Source organism: Brienomyrus brachyistius, unplaced genomic scaffold, assembly GCF_023856365.1.
Source record: "Brienomyrus brachyistius isolate T26 unplaced genomic scaffold, BBRACH_0.4 scaffold70, whole genome shotgun sequence".
Classification (NCBI taxonomy): Eukaryota; Metazoa; Chordata; class Actinopteri; order Osteoglossiformes; family Mormyridae; genus Brienomyrus; species Brienomyrus brachyistius.
The window spans coordinates 811,257-824,060 of NW_026042345.1; positions in this window are offsets into that span (position 1 = coordinate 811,257).

Here is a 12,804-nt window from a genome sequence, read left to right on the forward strand (position 1 = left end):
AGCATCTGATAAATGTATGTATGGAAAAGTACCTTTAAAGACGGCATGTATATTATGCCGCAGACTCTCTGGGTCGCAGTTCCAGCAGGACAGCTACAGTCAGTGGGGAAGCTGGAACAGTGTTTTAATTTTTTACCTTCCCTTTTGTTATTAACCTGTCCCCCAGATCAGCGATTACCCACTGAAGAATAGGCCCGACAATAATACTTGCTTGGCAAATAGCAAATACTACCTGACAGCATTCGTCACGAGGGATACAACTCAGCACAATGCAATCAACTGATACCGTTAATAGTCTATTAATCACTTCCATCGTGAAATCCCATGAGTTTCCCTATTGGATTTGCTTCAGTTTTGTTGTTTTTTTGTGACAAAGTAACACCAAAGGCTGTCATTCTCCAGGGAGAAAGTATGGCATCAGTTATTTGTGTAAATATGTACTGACTATTATATTCATGCTAATATCCACAGTTTATGAAAAAAAAAAACGTTTTATTGAAGAAAGAAATAGCCCAGTGCTTTTCCTTCAGTGTTTTTGCAGTGGTAAATGGTAGCAGAACTGAAAACTAAATGCCAGTTAGTTCACACCAGGATTTATCATGCTTCTCATGTAGAAGAGAAGGACATTGCACATAGTAACACTGTGCTTTTGAATGAAGGCGGTTTGCTGCAAAAATCCATGCACCATGATTAATGCATTTTCCCTTTAATGGCGCTTTTCAACTGGCATACAGGAACCGAGCCGTACTGCGAAGAGAGACTAGTTACAGCGCGGTTCCAGCGCGGTTCGGTTTTCCACTGCAGAAGGGTCGGCTCGGTAAAGGTACTGTTGGGTTTGGAGAGCGACAGTGATTTGAAACCGAAGAGGTCCTTACCGTATACAAAGTGTGCATCATGATTTACTATGTGCTAAATTCTTTTAGTATATCTGTGAGATTATCCGTGTTATGCAAATACCAGCATTCGCTTGTGTAGATTCGGACCAGGAGTCCATTAAGTTCTACTGTTCTCTAGCATTTTTTTTAGGTAGAATTTTCAAGTTCCGAGTTATCAGAAATACAACGTGTATCGTGATGTGCGATACGACTAATAATTAGTAATATGTGGAATATGCCTTTATTCCTTCAGATAATCCATGCATATTGATCACTGGTATCTCCATGCATTTTGACCAATCAGATGGTGCAATCAGCTCAGTTTGGTCACAGGGGTAGAAGGGCCATGTGAACATGGGTACAGGTCGGGTACAAATCGCATACGTTAGAATGGAAAACCATCATTTTGCGGTACAGGTCAATCCTAGTGCCAATGGAAAAGCATCATTTGGTTCAGATTTGCCATGATAAATTAATAAAATGATTTTCTTACATTAGTCTCACCAATTTGGTCAATCTTAATGCTTAGGAACAAATCACTTGTAATTTCCAAACCCTCACATTGGCTCATCTGCCACGACTAGGTGACACGACAAATCAATCAGGCTCCCTCTTTCATTCAGAAAAGATGTTTCAGAGAAGGGGGATCCTGTTGATAAGCAGAGCTGGAAAGCCACAAATGATATAACTGAAATGGAATGTAAGAGCATTACTGAGCATCAACTGAAGGCCACGGGTGAAAAAAAAAAAAAAACAGCAGAGCTGAATTCAAACTAGAAATAACAGACTCATACTGGGAGGAATGGGATGAGAATATGGGGGGATTGCCAGGGCGGGGTATTAGCATGACGGTGTCCACCTACTGAGCCACGGCATCTGTTCACATGCAGCCTCTCCTGCTATCTGCAAGGACGTTTAAAACCTGGAAATGGCCCTTCTGTCATACCAGTCCCCGCATGAAGACGCTTTCCATTGTTTACCTGCCGGGGAGCTTATAGAAAACAGCTCTCGCCATTTAAACCATGCGATTCTTTCTGCTGATTGCAGAAGTGACCCAACAGGAAAGAAGCAGGGGGTCTGCTGGGCTGCTCTTATTCTTTTTTTCCCTTTTACACTTAAATGCAGAGCTGAGTTTTACAAACGTTTTCAGTGCAAAGCAAGACGTGTGATCAGCAGACCTGGCACAGCCAAGACCGCAGTGCATGATCTATACACACCGCACAGTTAGTCGTCGGGTTTGGAAAGATTAAAATGAATTACAACTCGAGCATCCACTGACCGAAAATCATAAGAAAAGCTCATTCTATCCATCTTCTGGCGGTTTGTCTAATACGAGTTCAGTGTGAGCCTGGACCATTCCTGGGGAAGCACAAGGCGCGAAGAGGAGTCACGCAGGGATGGGATGCCAGGCCAATATAGGACAAACATACAGAAACTCACTACAGCACATGGAGCTACAGGATTGGGGAAGCAAGAGTCAAGATTTGTCACGTGCAGAGTTATACAGTTACGATTCCTGAAAATCTGCAAATCTGGTTACTAAAATAAATGAAAAAAAAGAATAAATATATTACATGAAATGGTTCAAAGTGGAGATACTGTAGTTACTAAATACATAAAAAATTATATTTAAGAGGTGGCAAGATGTATCATGAAAGTTAAACAAGACTCCATATACTATAAACAGAAGTGATATTTAAGGTATTAATTCAAATGTGTGATGTGCAAAAAGGGAAATGTGTGATGTGCAAAACAGCGATGTACGATGTGCAAAAACAGCAATGAGTGATGTGCAAAAACAGCGATGTACGATGTGCAAAAACAGCAATGAATGATGTGCAAAAACAGCAATGAATGATGTGCAAAAACTGCAGAGTGCTAATACAACAGTAGACAAAAACACAGTAGAAATAAGGACGAGCTATTATGAGAGGAGGCTTGAAAGTTTTCAGTGTAAGACACTGACATTTTCTTAAGCTGATCTGGGGTTAATTTAAATAAATTGTCCATTAAGCATGATCATGGGGCCCATCCCATCATCCTTTGCAGCGGATTGCCCACCTGAAAATTGCCCCACAGGCATGTGAATGGTGACTGAGCCAGTACAGTGTTAGAGGTCTGAAATGTACATTGTCTTTTTAAAGACACTAAAATCTCCCTCCACACCACAGCTCTTCTTCCATTTGTTTCACCGTCTGCCTGTCCCACTCACCTGTGAAACTACAATATTATCGGCAAGTAACTCTTTGGCTTGCAAGGGGAACCCAGGACCTAAAAGGAACCTGCATAACGTCAAGGAAGACATACAATCTGGTGGCTGGGCTGGTTGCCTCATGAGATCTAAAAATCAGCCCTGTGACGTGTGTAGTCGGCTTTCTCGCTCAATGCCCATAACAGCCCACATCTGGCGACCATCGATTAGCATGGCACAGAGTCCAAATAGATGTTTCTGCCATGCTGTCCACCGACTATCAGCCCCCCCCCAGCTCAATCAAGCCTTATCTAAGGGCGCCGCTGATCTGTAATAATGGTCGTTAAAAAAAAATGAGAAAAAAACATGCCATTTATTTATGCTGTTTGCCACTTCTGCCAGAGTCCTCGTGCAGTCACTAGTACTAGGATTTCTTTTTGTCAGAGAACAATTTGCTTTATGAGGGGAACATGGGTAATTATCCATAACAGATATTATTTAACATCCCGCCACGAAAGCCCTGGCGTTTTTCTACAAGCCTAGGGTTTCCGGTGGGAGTGACACTTGTATCATGGCCGCTGACGAGCTTTCAGCGACGACAGCTGCGCTGTTGTGTCGACGTGAATATTTTTCTCAGGTGCTATAAATGTCGACAGTTTCAATACCAGGTGCTTTCGTGCCTTGACAAATTGTGACTGTATGTCACTTCCTATTAGCTAATTAGGAACAGAACTGCGTAAATAATTCAATGAAGGTAAACAAACTCGGTCCGCTTTAGACTTTCTATTTTCATTTAAATTCTGAGCATAAGGATGTAGCGTAAACCCTGCCTTCCTCCTTCGGCCATGACCTGCCCTCCCTCCAGGCCCAGGAAATGAGCAGGCCGGGTCAACATCAACCACAACCCCCTCCCCCCGGCCCCCCCAATAGGGATTCGTTTTGAATACTGTTCCTGATTAACTATACGCTCTATGGAAAAACCTGTAGGCTGTTTATCTAGAAATGAATACCCCGCATCATCAAAATAAGATAATATAATACAATAATAAGATAAAATAAAATAATAATACTTTATTAGTCGCACAAGTGGGAAATTTGCATGGTAATGGCAGAAAGTGGACATTACAAGTATAGAGCAGCAAAAAATAGCAATAATAGGTTAAAAAATATATATGTACAAGTGGAAATATATAAATATATGTACGACACTGTGGAATTGCACTCAATGAAATATCACACATAAGAAAAACACCCTGGTGTATTGGATGTGTGTGTTGTTAGTCTATGTGTGTGTGTGTGTGTGTGTGTGTGCGCGTGTGTGTGGTCTGCTGCAAGGACTTTGTTATAGAGTCTGACAGCGGTTGGAAGGAAAGACGTTCTGAATCTCTTCTTCCCACATCGTGGATGCAGAAGCCTGCTACTGAAGGAGCTGCTCAGTGCCGTCAGAGTCTCCCGCATGGGGTGATAGATGGTATCCAACGGGGATGACAGCTTAGCCACCATTCCCCTGTCACTCACAAGCTCCACCTGGTCCAGAGAGCATCCTGAACAGAGCTGGCCCTCCAGATCAGCCTGTTCAGTCTCTTCCGGTACCTAGCAGAGATGCTACTGCCCCCAGCAGACCACACCGTAAAAAAGGTCCTCAGGAACAGCCCCCGCGCTCCAAAAGACCTAAGCCCCCGCAGGAGGTACAGCCCGCTCTGACCTTTTTTGTAAAGTGCATTTGTGTTATGGGTCCAGTCCAGCCCAAAAAGATCATTACGAGATTAACAGAATGACCCACACATCTATGAATTTGTGGAGATGTTTTTGTTTCTAACATGCTTTGTTTTTAAGTCTGGGTTCAATCGCTGCCTTCAGCCCGGAAAACCTGAAGGTGTAGATAAGACTGGCCTGTCCTCAAATTCGTCCTGCCATCTAAGCTTCTATTATCTACCCATATTTCTATTGTGAACATGAAAACACCATGGCAACCAAATCCAACTAAACATCCAATCTCTCCCCCATCCAGGGTAAACCGTTCAAGCACAGTATGAACACACAGTATACGGCACTTTCTGTTTCATATAATGTACGGGATCTAGGCTTACATCGTACATGATTACTGGTTAGGGAACATACATACATGAATTATAGACTGATATAAGTGTAACACACAAACACAGAGACACTGGCGTAAATCTAAATTTAATGTAGAATGAATATACATTTCAAAATTTCAATCATATCTTTACAATCATACCAGGATCATAGATAGGGGCACAGGCAATAGACCCAGCTTTGGGTGGCGGGGGGGGACATGCTTGATTCTAGACTGGCAATTCTAGACCCTCCTTTGGGGGACATAAGTGAAGATTCTAGTCCCTACATCAAGGGGGGCTCCAGCCCCCTAGCTTATGTCTCAGGACTCCTAAAAGATTATATTTTTAAAATCCAACAATCTGTCCCGTGTTTTCATACATATGACTTGAAAATCTTATAGTTGCAGCCCTTCCCTCCCCAAAAAATTCTCTTTGTCCCATTTTTCTCCAAATTGAAAGTGGCAACCCTACTATTACACACGCCCCCCCCGAGGGTCAAACCCTCAAGTCTCCCCTGAGTAGGAGTAAACATTAGTTCTTGAGACAAAAGAATTTTCAAACAGATTCTTAAAAGGTAGGACAAGCGGGTATAGAAAGTGGATAGATGGATGGATTGATGGATGGATGGTAGGTAAAATAAATGGTGTACACATTATTGAGCCCTTAGATCATGCCACCTATAACGGCTCCCCCTGTAAATCGAACCCTCTGTCCTTCTCAGTATTCACTGTAATGTGCCCCTCCAGCCACCACACCCCTCCCCAGACTGCACTGCAGCCCCAGGACGCCCCTGCAAAGACGCACAGTCAAACACCACCCAGAACACCTTGCCTCACAATGCTGATTTATCTGCCCATTATAAGGCCATGAATAATAGAGCACTTCTCACACGACGTGTCACATCCCGGCTTCTGATTGGACAGGCTAGCAACACCCTTACCAAGCTTCTTACCCGATTTGCTAAAAATATTGAAATCTCCTCTGTTATCTTCTGCAGTGAATTATGTACACGTAACATAAATTACTTAAGATGAGGGATGCATTTATAATTTTTTATTGTTGTTCTGCTAAGTGGATTGGTCGTAACTTGAGCCAAGCTCTTTAATAAGTTTTCTGGTAGATAAAATATTCACACGATCAGAGTGTAAATAATTTTGCATCCATATTTTCTTGTACCTCATCTGGAGGGTCTGTCATGAATATCATCAAGTAATATAGAGATTTATAGGTAATACATATAAAATGATGTCTATCCAAAATGGATTTATTACTGGAAATGACTCGGCTTAAGAAATATTGTGAACCTGCAACAAATCCCAAATCTTAATCACAGTCAATTCTGCATGCACCGTCTTGATGTGACTTATGTACATTGAAGAAAATCATGTTATTTCGTAAACAAAAAGTAATGTTATGTAAATAATGTCATTCCATTGAAACAGATTAAAACCTTTTTGCTAATATTTTACTGACTTTTACATACATGTCCTTGATGCAATGTAATCGTATCCATGAGTTAAGCGGTAAAATGAACATTAGCATTTGAAGCCTTATTATCAGGTCGTATTTTGGCAAAATTCTCTTTACACAACAATGAGTCATTTTCTAGAGGCTTGTGTTACGGGGCCCTCAAACACGTCAGTGCTGTTCCTGTCCTACTCTCTGCCACGTTTACATTTACACTGCCAAGACGCTTGTTTTCTATTCATGTTTCACTAATTCAGCTGGTCTTGAAGGTGGTAACCTGGAGGGTTAGAAGCCTATCTGTCATTGGATTTCATATGCAGACATGCAGAAGTTAATAAGAGCATGTGGAAAATGGCAGAGATGACAACACATAATTTTAGCTGCCATTTTGAAGGGTGTCACTGTGGTTTATGGGGTCATTCTGCTGCCTCATACTGCTGGGGCGTCGGTTTGAATCCCCCTTCTAGTGTGAGCGTGTGGATTATTTATATATTCCATTGTGTGGATATTTAGCCCCCATCATGTGATAAAAATTTGTTATTTTGATGTGGGGATGAATATACAAGTCCCCACAAGGGGAAATTAAAATTTCTAAAAATCTGTGACTTCAATCAAAAAACTGAAAATCAAAACCAAAAGTCTTGTATTTTGTCTGGTTACTTATGGTTAAGGTTAGGGAACAGAACGGCAAATCTATATTTATCCATTATAAACCTAAAATTAGCTACATCAAAAGCGTTGAAGTAGATTGCAAACCCTACAGACCGTTTACAAGGTAATAAAACTGTGACATACATGTAAATTCTGAATTGAAAATCTGTAAAGCTGATCAAAGTCGGCAACCCTGTGAAAGGAGAGTGCGTCCGTCTGCGTGACGTCATTGTGCTTAACTGTGGTTTTAAAATGTTGAACATTTGAATGTGACCAGAATGCACAATGCTGGTTTATTTCTCTGAGATCCAGTACAATGTATAATGGGATTTCGAATATTGGGCTAGATTCAGCTTCCGTTGCTCGGATTTTAAGCAGAATTTGGGATGGAGATTTTTGCTGGACCTGGAAACACTGGCCCCAGCAGGGAACGGCGGTGGGACGTGGCACGAGGCGGTACACACGCGATTCCATACCCCATAGTCCTTTGCTACCTCCGGATTTCACACTCCTGTTCCTCTTCGCTTCACTCGCGTTCGGTTCCGCATTGCTTAGCAAATTAATGCTTCGGCAGGGCAAGCAAACACACAAACAGACAAACAAACATACAAAAGAAAATAAAGGTGGAAGGGCAGATAAAATGGAAATTTTTGAGAAACAATCCACAGGCTTTTCTCTTTAGGTTAATTTTTACAACAAATACATTTATCCATTCTCCTTATTTAATTGTGTCACAACTTTTTTATGTTTTTAAATTACAGGGAGAAAAATAAAACTGAATAAGACTTTCAGTTTCTAATGTTAGTAGTTTTGACGCCCATGAGTCACTTTCCTTATGTGTTCTTCTTAAATTAAAAACAAAGCATAAAAAGTCTGCACATCACTTTATAATTAAGCCAAGTATTTATGCAATTACTGTACATTCAAACCTGTGAAACAATTTCTGATTGAGAGTCATTACTTTAAAAGTTTATCGTAGTTGTGCAAGCCTAATAAGTGTTCCTAATTAGGACATCTGTTGGAAAAGCAGACTATGATGAATGAAATCAAAAGTTAAGTCAAGGAAAGTCTGTCATCGTCTCTCCGTGACCGATAAAACCTGGCTTATCAGATAGATCTTCCAGTTTGCACCTTGACGGCTCTCTGCTTGTACGGCTGCGCTGTTCCCGCAGAGGAAGATCTCCGCATTGGGAGATGCGCCTCCCTTTCTCTTGCCCCGTGTATCTGCAGGGGTGGCATGATTTGTGCGAAAATACGTATGTTTTCTGCGCACATGCACATAACAGGCATGCAAAAGACGGAGAATGCAAGTGAGGAGCAATCGATGCTGGAGCTGCAATAAGGGGAGTAACTGCGTTTCTTCTCCTCCCAGCAAGCGGTAGGATGCAGAGGAGTATGATGTAGTACCCTCTGCGTAAATTAATCCACGGGGGTTTTCTCCTTGCTTGCGTGTAGTTTTTTTCCCCGCCTCTACGCCACTCTGGCAGCCGGTGGGGTGACTAGTCAGATTTCACGGACTCCCTAATGCGTCTCCATCGCGGTTGTCTGCCCTCACACCGCTGATGCAGCTCACCATGCGCGCATTTGTTATCCTGATTAACTCCCCCGTGCCGTTCACGTGATTAAAGGCGTTTAGTCCGTGCTGAAAGTCAAATTCATGCCTGTGGAAACTTCACCACGGTTTGTCAGCGATTCCCTTTCAGGACTTCAGACGCAAATAAATAGATACGATACCGATCGATGCTCTGATGCAAGCATCATATTTCTATATCATTGTTATGTGCGTGTTTGTACGGAACCTAAATACAGTTATTCGATGGGGTCCACAATTCAGAATATTGATCGCAAGGGATCTGTGTACAAGCATTAAATAAGACAAATTTCATTATTCGTATAATATACGTTTGTCAAAATACTTTTGGTCCCAACCTCCTGACACACTGGGGGGGATTCCTTTTATCTTAGCCCCCCCAGTTTCCAGCTGGTGTCCGTGGTGCTGAAGGAGAGCCCCCCCCCCACTCGCCCAGCCCCCCAGTTGCTGCCCACGACCCTGAACTGGACAGTGGCTGGACAGGCAGGGTGAACGAGATGGACTTTTCCAGTGCTGACTCACCGTGCATAAATAACGGTGACGGGTCACGGAATCGCCCGGTGCTCTGAATATTAATTCGCCAGAATGTGACGATGCGGACATCCGTGTGATTCTGAGCTTGGTAATTCAATTCATTAACGAAACAAAAAAACAACAGGAGTACCCAGAGGAAACCCACACAATTACAAGGGTAACATGTGAGCTCTACATGGCATGGTGCCTGCTGACGGTCTTCTCATCATACTTAATGTTTATCTCCAACTCTTTCTAGCAAAGCGGTGACCCAGTGACTTGGTGAGAGGCGCTGTGACCTCAAACATCGTGCGCGGCTGCTTCAGTTACACTTAACGTGTTCTGGTGAGTCTCTACCCCAGTCCTGGAGTTCCATCCAGGAATTCTGCCCCAGAGTTTTCCGGACTCGACTTCTGGCACCACATCGGCTAAGTGGCTAAAGGAACGAGATGGATGGAAATTATACCGCCATTACTGAAGTCATTATGACAAACCAGGCCAATGTTTTATTGCTAATGAAACTTATTATTACAAGCGCATATGTTTCCTGCGAGGATTTCACTCCTTTTAGCGCTCACTGGCTCATTGCACACTCCTGCAGGAAAAAAAATAAAAAAATAAATCACGCCCAATACAGCACTTTCTTTCCTCTGGAGGCTGTTTTCGAGGTATGTGCCCCACTGTCATGAGAAAATGCAGTTATAAAAGCTGTCGGAGGAAGGAGGAGAGGCAACGGTCCACAAAACATGCATCTAAATCCAGTAGCAGTAACTGCTACTTGGTCTTCACTTGGAACTGTACTAGACCAAAGACCCATTGCCTTCAGCAAGCCCTTGCTGAAACGGCTCATTAAAACTCCATAAGACAGGCGCACCACTAAAAGCACAAGTGACTTCATGTTTGCTCTTTGAGTTTTTCCAGAAATTTTGAGCTTATAACCAATTAAACCAGACGAAGTCCTTTTGTAGACAATCAACGACTCAAGACTCCCTGATATGGATACATAATTCCTTAACTTGAGTTGCCAGTCTGAGGTACTCACTACAGAGTCTGTGATTTTACTATTAACTAGTCCAATCCTGCAGTACGACCCGCGCCAGGCCATGCAATTTGAATATGATTGGATTTATAGATTAATAGTCTTAACCAATCCCCCTCAAACATTCTCATCTTTTCAACCCCCGATTTCAATCAACAAAAATTTCTCTCCAAAAACATTATTTTGGGATTACGAATCATTGCATCACTTTTTCCCAGAGTATCTCCAGCTACTGGAATTTCACATGCATTAAAAGAAAAGTTTTTAAATAGGATATTCAGTTCTTACACATTTTACTTTATGTGTTTTAATCTGAAACCTAAAGGTCACCTAGGGGGCCGTCTAGATGGAACCAATGCCTGATAATAATGTGATTAAAATTTCTGTACAAGTGTCGGCCGAAACACAAGTGATCTTATTTATATTCTGCGTCATTATTTATTGTTTAGAAGATCTCTCTATCTAGAACTTTCAAAGCTTATGGGGTAACTCTTTAACCATTTATAAAAAAGAATATTTTATGTTATGTATCTTTTGTAGAAGCATTATAACACAGTCCTACGAGGATCAAACCACAAGATTTATCTTAGACGCTTCTATTCCTCTACTCACTGTGTTGCCTTCATAGTAACTAAGCACTTTTTTGGCTTCGGTTGGTAAAAATGCGTATGTTTCTATACTTCGTAGTAACTATATTGATTCAATGGAAATTTGACCTGCCAAACAATGATTCCCTCATATGTCATTAGTAATATTTTCTGTTTTAGAGTCTATATCAAATGATGGCTCTTTCATTTTTAAGTAATGAGAGCCATTTAATGGTGCCTCTGGTCAGTAATTATCAGTGTCAGTAATTAACAGTGGCAGTAATTGGCCAATCATCTATGTTGCTTTTTACCATTCCGGATCACCAAAAATTCACAGGATGCTGAAAAATCGGAGACATGAAATGCGCAGGAAAATCATATCTTTTTAATGTCCGTATTGTGATTTTTAAATGTCTTTGACATATTGAAACATTGCGAAGACCAGGAATAAATGTGGCAGTTAATTGCAGACTAATTATGTGAAAAGAACAAAAGTGGCCCTTGATTAGATTAGAATTTGCTCCATCTTGGAAAACAAAAGCTCCGTGTTTTTCTCCAAAGGGTGTTTCATGCGGGGTGCGCTAAAATGGGATGCACAATTTTCATTTTGCAAAGTTATTCTTAAAAGTAGGTACATAGTTTTTATTTTTTAGTACTGAGTGGGTCATGTTTACTCTCCTTTAAAAGTCTCCTGTAAAATAAAAACTGCATACCTAATATTTCCTCCCTATGTATGCACCTGATTTTGAGATTACCAGAAGCGCATCCATTGGACATAAACAGAACCTTTTTTGATACAAGATGCAAGGAGCTGATCCCAGAAACAGACATTGTATAATGAACCTGATGAGTATTTTAAGGATGAAAATGAGCAGGACAGGCAAACTGCAAATAATCAGTGCCTTGCTGCTGGAATTGCAAAACCCATTTTCACTATGCATTAAAAGTTAATAGTAATTTTAATGCTGCATTTATTTGTTAAAGCTTTTTGCTAAATAGATTAAATGGATCGTTCTTTGGCAGTTGTGGTTAGTGCACTAGTTTAATTGCAGCAATTTGTAAATACATTTTAATAATAAGACATCAGTTACACTCCATCATGCCCAGTTCCCTCCATGGTTTTGGAAATTAAGTGATTTGAAGTGGATGTTCTGACATTCTTGGTACGATGCAAAGTACAATAATTTCATGAAGTATTAAATGTAGCAGTTAATACTACTTAATATACATTCTACGTTCTTCTAAGAGAGCTGCCGTTCCAGAATTCTAAAAAATAAATCAACTGGTAGGTAAAAGTCTAGTGCACCAAACAGATTGTACTGCCATTGTCCAATCAGCACACTCCGTGGCCACATTCAATGAGAACACATTCCAAGACTCAACCTCTGCACATTCCTTGGTAAACCTAGTGGAAACACTTTCTGAATGAGGCTCTTTGGAAGGTATTAAGCTTGCTGACTGCTGCAGAAGTGATTTGACATGTCTCTGTTTGTCTGCCGTCAGCTTCCGAGCTCTTGTCTGTTTTCTGAACGTCCGTTTGCTGTACGTGATGTGAACCTGCCTTCCTCATTGCCCTGGATTGGTTTCTGAACTCATGGTTTGACCCCCGACTCACGGATTACATCTTGGCGCTTGTCAGCGCTCACTGTGAGCCATTGAGCCGACTCACTTTTCACTCAGATCTCGGGATTCCTTCGTCACACAGATGACCACAAAATCCCAGTTGATCTAAAGAATTTAAGACACCTATCCCAAGCATGCCATGCTACTGCAAAGGCCCACATTTTCCAGAGTTTATAACACCCCTCA